Genomic DNA, 7,882 nt, shown 5'->3' on the forward strand with positions numbered 1-7,882 from the left:
AAGCTGTGATATCGACGAAACCAGGTGTAAAAACAGTACAGGTAAGTTGACGGGACTGAAAAATCTCATCGAGCTAAACAAAATATCGAGCTAATCATATCGAGGTAATGATAAATAATTACATTAAGATAAATAGGGAAAATCGGGACGTCGTCTTTGAAAACCGGTCCAGATACGGCATGATGTAATATCGAGAAACGACGTTTAACGTTGCGCCAAGTTTACGCGCGCAGCTTTCTTACACATGTTTTAATTAGCAAAAGTTTGACCGTTAAAGTACGACTGCTTGTTACAGAATTGATAACAGCCTGCTACAGAAAGAATATTTAGACATCAGACCTGTAAAAAAATAGTGGTATTACGCCTGAGGCAAAATATTTCGTTCAAAATCGTCACCTTCAAAACCAGTTGTTTCCCCTTCGCTATGTTTCCGGTTTCGGATTTTATCAGGGAAGCATGTGAAGTTTACTTTTGTTTAACTACCTTTTGTTCAACGATGAAGGGATCTGAGACTTGTAGTACTGTTTACTGATTTGGTAAGTGCCGTTTATAAACAGTAGTTAATGAAGATTCTCTAATATATTTGAAACTTTCACTGAAATAAGTCGGTCTTTTACCCGGAAGTGAATCCAAAACATACCGAGGGAAATTTATGAAATTTATCTTGTGGCCACTAAACACAGATGATTTCACTATGCCTGTGTATTTAATATAAAATGGCCAGTTGGGTTATCACAAAGATTATTGAAGGCAGGCAGCTTCTTACTCGAGGTGACCAGGATTCATCAAATAATTTTAGTTCATTTTCCATAGTAAGCATTATTATGGAAAAATACAATATACATGTAGCAATGATAATTAATAAATTTGATGCAGACTTATAGATGCCTGCCTATGTCACATCATTTCTCAAAAAGTCCCCTCTCAAGTAGAAGCCAAGGTATTTTAAAAGGAAATATGCAGATGTCCGTTACCGTACGCCTACCCTGCATTCTAGCTGTCCGGCGACAATATTACTAGCCTCTCCGCGAATGTTTTTCTAGCAGTTCGGCGATCTTTTTATATATGAATACTGTAAGGAAATAAATTTATTGTATCATTTTTTTGGTATAGGTTTGAATATTCACCTGTAAGGTGTATACACTATTTTAAAATTGATTACCGGATACCTAGAAAACCCCTATAGGATAGAAATTTGGATAGGCTAGGCGTCCTGTTACCGGTTGGCTAGAACACCGGCTAGGTTTCTGGTTACCGGATGTTTAGACACTTCCATTTATAAAATGGTAACCGTTTTTGCTGTGGGTCTCTTAAGTCATGTTATTTCTGTCTGGTGACTACTCTCTTTCCATTATTGTTGATTCAGAATGTTTTGTAACAGGATGATTTTTTGAAATTTTTGAGCCTTGCTGTGTGTAAAACAATTTATGATCCTTTAAAAAATAGATTTATAGTATAATAACTTTTATAGTATTTTGTGGTAAGTTAATTAAACCTTTCACAATCACATTATTAATTTAGTATTCATGAAGTTTTTGATTTTTAGTGATGTTTACAGTACATGTAATGTATCTTCTTTCAGATAATTATACCCCACCAAACATGTTTGAGGGGGGTATATAGGAGTCAGTTTTGTCGCGTCCCGTCGCGTCCCGTCCCGTCCCGTCGCGTCCCGAAATCTATTATCTCAGTTATTACCAAATGGATTTGATTCAAACTTAAAATACATATTCCACCTTATCACCAACATCATGTGACACAAGGTGCATAACTCTTGACACCAAGTTTTCATGAATTATGTCCCCTTTTACTTAGAATTTAAGGTTAATTTTGTTGTATTTTCACTATATCTCAGTTATTACTAAATGGATTTGATTCAAACTTAAAATAGATGTTCCACCTCATCACCCACATCATTTGACACAAGGTGCATATCTCTGACACCATTTTTTTAATGAATTATGCCCTTTTTTACTTAGAATTTAAGGTTGATTTTGATGTATTTTCACTATATCTCAGTTACTACTGAATGGATTTGATTCAAACTTAAAATAGATGTTCCACCTCATCACCCACATCATGTGCCCACATCATGTGACACAAGGTGCATAACTCTGACACCAAGTTTTCATGAATTATGTCCCCTTTTACTTAGAATTTAATGTTAATTTTGTTGTATTTTCACTATATCTCAGTTATTACTAAATGGATTTGATTAAAACTTAAAATAGTTGTTCCACCTCATCACCCAGATGATGTGACATAAGGAGCTTAACTCTGACATAAATTTTTTATGAATTATGTCCCCTTTTACTTTAAATTTAAGGTTGATTTTGATGTATTTTCACTATATCTCAATTATTACAAAATGGATTTGATTCAAACTTAAAATAGATGTTCCGTCTCATCACCCACATCATGTGACACAAGGTGCGTAACTCTGACACCAATTTTTCATGAATTATGCCCCTTTTTACTTAGAATTTAAGGTTGATTTTGATGTAATTTCATTATATCTCAGTTACTACTGAATGGATTTGATTCAGACTTAAAATAGATGTTCCACCTCATCACCCACATCATGTGACACAAGGTGCATAACTCTGACACTAATTTTTCTTGAATTGTGTCCCCTTTTACCTAGAATTTAAGGTTAATTTTGATGTATTTTCACTATATCTCATTCTGATTGGCTTAGAGCCAAAGGGAAGTAACCTTTTTTTTAACTTTTGTACTGAGTTTCTTCCCCTTAAATTCCAGGAATTAGTCTATATTTAGAAATCCTATTTTTAGATTTGCAATATTTTAGGTATTTTTCTAACTTTTTTATTATAAGTCCTATGTAAAAAGTAAAAACATTTTTCTGTGGTAACATGGGTCGGTAAGACACTTTTTTTTTATTCACTTTTAGTGTATCTCTAATATTAGAGATTTGATATATTTACTAGTATTACTATACTAGTATTATACTAGTATTACTTACATGTGGAAGCCCAGGATGAAGTACTCCAAAGTATTTTTAAGATTTCTTATGGTTGCCATTCTTCTATGACAAGACCATATGGTGGGGGTATGAGTCACTCCTGTGACAGTTCAAGTATTCCTTGTTCCTTTGATGGTTCATTCCACTATACAGCTGGTTCATATACCCTACAACAGCCAGGAAATTGGTCTGTTTACTTTAAGATCCCAAGAAAATGTAACATATTTTGGATGTGCTTTGAGGAATCAGGTAAGTAACATGCAGCTAATGGCTCTTAATAAAATTTTACTGCAATATATTATTTATTTATACCTCTGTCTAGGTTTTGTTGGAGCCAATTCAAAATAAGTCTACTTCTACACTAATGATTTGTACAATGTATGTACATGTACTATGACTATTAAATAGCTTAAACTGACAAAACTGGCATTATTGAAATTTAATTTCAACAATCTGGTTTTGAGGAGGATCAGTTGGTGTAAAGTCTTCATTACATTGGCTATTAGCCTGAGAAAAGTCTGTGGCACTCAATAAGTACATGGATAATTTGAATGCTTAACACAACATGTACATGTGTATAAGTTGATATCTCATTAACTTGTAGAATATAGTTCTAAATAATAGGAATTTTAATTAAGCATTTGAAGTAAATCAATTAATTGTAATTTAGTTTAATTGTAATGTGATTATTTTCAAATTTAATTAATCCATTCTTGACTTAGACATTGTTATGTGATTGAATTTTTTTACCAGTTTTATTGCACCAAGAATATAGATTAGAATGAAGACTGTAAAGGTTCCTGAGATACATGAAGATAACAGATACTTTTACCAAAGACTTTTAAATCTTTTTACAGGAAGGCAAGTGTTTCCTCTTGTTTATGAAGCAACTCAGTTGGTTAAGGGGCAGACAACTTGTGAGCATGGTACATCACTACCTGTATTGGTATTCCATTTTGACAATGCTGCTAGCTAGGATAGAAATAACATCTTGCTGTGGTACGGTCTGTGGAGACTTTTACTAGGTAACAACAATTTTTGATAGCTGTTAAAGCAGTGTACACTTTTAACCCTTAGGCTGCATGAGGCAGCTATGTCTGTCTTTGCAACCAGTGCAGATCAAGATCAACCTGCACATCTGTGCAGTCTGATTATGATCTGCAGTGTTTGATGCTTAGCAAATTTTCTATGAGAACCCCCTATAAGCTATAAATGGTACTGTCTCTATTTAAAGATGGAGTAGTCAATTTTACAAATTTAGCAGGTTAAGGGTTAACCCAATAAATCCAAAAAGTGTTTTTTTAGAACATCCTATTTGCAGTAATCAAAATCTACAAACAAAGTACATTTTATATACTGACAGCACGCTGTTGTCAGTCTGTTTGTCAATATTTTAGAGCATTGGTTGTAAGAAATGAAAGAATCATCTATTATCAAGTAGTGATAACTCTGCTTTTATTAAATAAAGATACTCCTAGGTTAATTATTTAAAATAAAATGTTTTACTTATTTGTTACAGGATATCACAGATCGATTGACTATTCAACAATGATCACATACCATGCAAAGTTTGAATTGAATTTAGAAGAATCTGTGAAGGAGGGTGAATGCTGAGACCTTTAATAATACATGATATTGCTGACACAGTGTGTCAGTCATCAAAGAAAGGTCATAACACTGCACAGTTGGTCAACAATGATTTACATCCTGTCACATTCTACCAGTGGAAAATATCTTATCACAATATTTTAAACTTTTGAAGAAGATAACCAAGTATTACCACTTTATCATGTCTGCAGAAACACCTGGATTGTTAGTGTTAAAAGTGACAGTCCAGTTAACTTACTAAAATCTACTCCCCCTTATTGACATGGAATGACACAAGCCTGACAATGGTACCTGTATGAACTCATTAAAGAATAGTATTTGTCTGAAAAATCAAAGGATTCTGTTTGTCCCAAACCACTTCAACTGAAAACTGAAATTGTGATTGGCGGGGATTTTTCTGAGAACTGAAAAAAAAGGAAGTGAATGTAAAAGATAGAAATTGTTGTTGAATTCAAACGTTTTAATACACAACACTTTAGCCTGTTTTGCTGTTCATATAGATGTGTTTAGCTGTTAAGGTTTAACATCAAGTAAAGGTTGTAGTTTCAGTTACCTACATTAAAGTATTGGCTGGAAATAAATATTTACTTTTCAACAGAGCTTGTAGCAGTGTAACCTTCATCAAAAGTTAAGCTGTTGTGTTAATTATTAAAGTATTTTTAGAAAAAGGAATTTAGTATGTATGTTGCTATGGTAACATAATTCAAATTATATTTCATTGGAATTATGGATTTGTATTTCAATAAGGGATCTACAGTATATAATGCAATGGTAAAAGAATGTTCACTTCTTGTATTGTCAGTTATAACTAGCCAGTGAAAAAACAGAATATGAGGGAAGGGATGACTGAAATGTTTATTCTTACAGAACTACTTTTGTTACAGAAAATGGCTGTTTTAAAGTTTTTATGTGAAATTTTCAGTTTTCTTTCCTGAATACTTATACTTTCAAATATTTAACTTATTAGAAATACTTTTTTAAAATAAGCTCTTGTTTTTAAGTATTATTGTAGGTAAAGGGAATTTAAAACTTATGTCGCCATGGTAACACTATTTTAGTAGAAAATATGGAAAAATTTTAATTAGCTGTACTTTCTAGTATTCTACTTTAAAATAAGCATAAACAATAAAAAAAATCAATAGTAATATATGTTTCATTTGTTTCAAAATAGTTATTTATTACCAGCAGGTAAAAGGCAAGTTATGAAGAAACAATGACAGAAATGTCTTATTCTTATAGTTATTACTCATGTTACAAACACTGTCATAAAACAAAACATTTTAATTTTTTAACATGAAATTTTGAGATAACATTTTTGAATACATACCACTTTCTAATATTCAAGTTATCTGAATCACTTTTCCAAATTTAGCTCTTTTTTAAAGTACTATTGCAGAAAACAATCAAATGCATATGTTGCCATGGTAACATAATTTAATAATGTTTTTATAGAAAATGTGAAGGACTTTGGCCAGCTAGATCTTTGCACTTTAAGTGAATATCTAAATATTTTTTGTAAAAGAAGATTCATTTATTTAAAACTAGCCAGTGATTACCAATAAGTGAAAACAAACTGAAGAAGCAACGACTGAAATAGTTTATTCTTGTGGTTATTACCCGTGTTGTGAAATCTGTCATAAAACCGAACATTTTATATCTTTTCACGTATATTTTTTTTAAATTTTACTTTCGAATACATATACTTCATTATATTCAACTTACAAGAAACATTATTTTAAATTAAGCTTTTATTTTTAAGTACTATTGTAGAAAAAGCAATGTTTTGCATATGTTGCCATGGTAACGCAATTTGAATAATACTTTCATAGAAAATATGAAAGATTTAAATTAGCTGTATTTTTCTGTTTTAAGTAAGCATCACAAAAATAAAATTTCATAGTCATAGAAGGTTCTTTTTTTCCAAATTAGTCATTTATTATCAGCATGTAAAACACAAGAAACAATGACAAATCTATCTTATTCTTATGGTTATTACCCATGTTACAAAAACTGTCATAAAACCAAACATTCTTAATATTTTCATGGGAAATTTTCAGTTTATTTTTGTAAATACATATACCTTAAAATATTTTACTTTTTAAAATCCTTATTTCAAGCTAACATTTTTTTTTTTAAGTTTTATCATAGAAATGGGATTTTAATATATTTGTTGCCATGGTAACACAATTTTAGAAATATTTTTATAGAAGTTGTTGTAGATTTTAATTGATTATCTTTCTGTTTATTAAGAAGGGATCTTACTTATATCATGCAATTGTAACAAAAGATAAATTTATTTCAGAATTGTTAGCCATTACCAGTATGTGAGAAATAAACAAGAAAGAAAGGCTAACTGAAATGTACTGTTTTTATTTTTAATATCTATGTTACAAAATCTGTCATAAAACTGACAATTTTGAAGATTTTCATCTGAAATTTTCAGGATTTATTTCTGAATGAATATACTTTCTAAATATGCAAAAACCTGAAAATGTCAAAATTCCTCATCTGGACCCATTTTCTCAGTCATGGTCACATATAAGTATAGCCCTATATAGGGCAGAAAAAATCACTTACAAATCAAGAACAATGTGTTGTCTTGTGTTTTGTTTTTTTTTTCATTTCAAACACCTTTAAGGTTCTGTCAGGTTATTGCCTAGACAATGAAGTCTATGACTGAAGCTCAACATAACCATATTTCATTACATTCTTAAGTTACCACCATATGATCTATGTTGTTGTTTTTTTTTTCAGTCCGTTCAGTATAAAACAGAGAAAAGTGGAAATAACCTAATTATGATAGCTGTAAATGTCTTACTGTCGTGAATTATCACTGTGATAAATAAAGAAAAAGTAATGTACACCACAAAGCAAGCACTTTTTATTATAGTGGCGGCCTTTAAACTTTAAATATATTGTTCAAATGACATTTTTACACAGAAATAGTCTCATAATGTTATGCCATCATGTTAATTAAATTAAATCTGTAAGGAGATTCTTTAAAGCATAGAATACAAAAAAGTAAGATTTAGCAGATTCGGGTTGACTGATTCAGTTCAAGAGAAGAGAAAAAGATAACAATTATGAACACCCTCATGCCTCCTGGAACTTACTAAAGCGAAACCTTCTAAATTAAATATATAAAATTAAATGGACTCCGTGACCCCAAGGGTCAAGAATTTCTGAGAATATTGATTCGTCCTGACATACTTTTACACGGCATTTTAATAGTTAATAAAGCACGGCACTTAAATACTGCTGCTTTGACAGTTAATACAGTCAATCCTCGTA

The 7,882-nt window shown here is 31.2% G+C and overlaps 1 long non-coding RNA gene across 1 annotated transcript; it reads left to right on the forward strand.

The window, feature by feature from the left end:
- The first annotated feature begins 419 nt into the window (after positions 1-419).
- Positions 420-6,543, forward strand: LOC128557183 (uncharacterized). Its single transcript, XR_008371095.1, has 3 exons — positions 420-3,232; positions 3,841-4,008; positions 4,503-6,543. It is a non-coding gene; the product is annotated as an uncharacterized LOC128557183 (long non-coding RNA).
- The last annotated feature ends 1,339 nt before the right edge of the window (positions 6,544-7,882 follow it).

This window comes from Mercenaria mercenaria, chromosome 5, assembly GCF_021730395.1.
Source record: "Mercenaria mercenaria strain notata chromosome 5, MADL_Memer_1, whole genome shotgun sequence".
Lineage (NCBI taxonomy): Eukaryota > Metazoa > Mollusca > Bivalvia > Venerida > Veneridae > Mercenaria > Mercenaria mercenaria.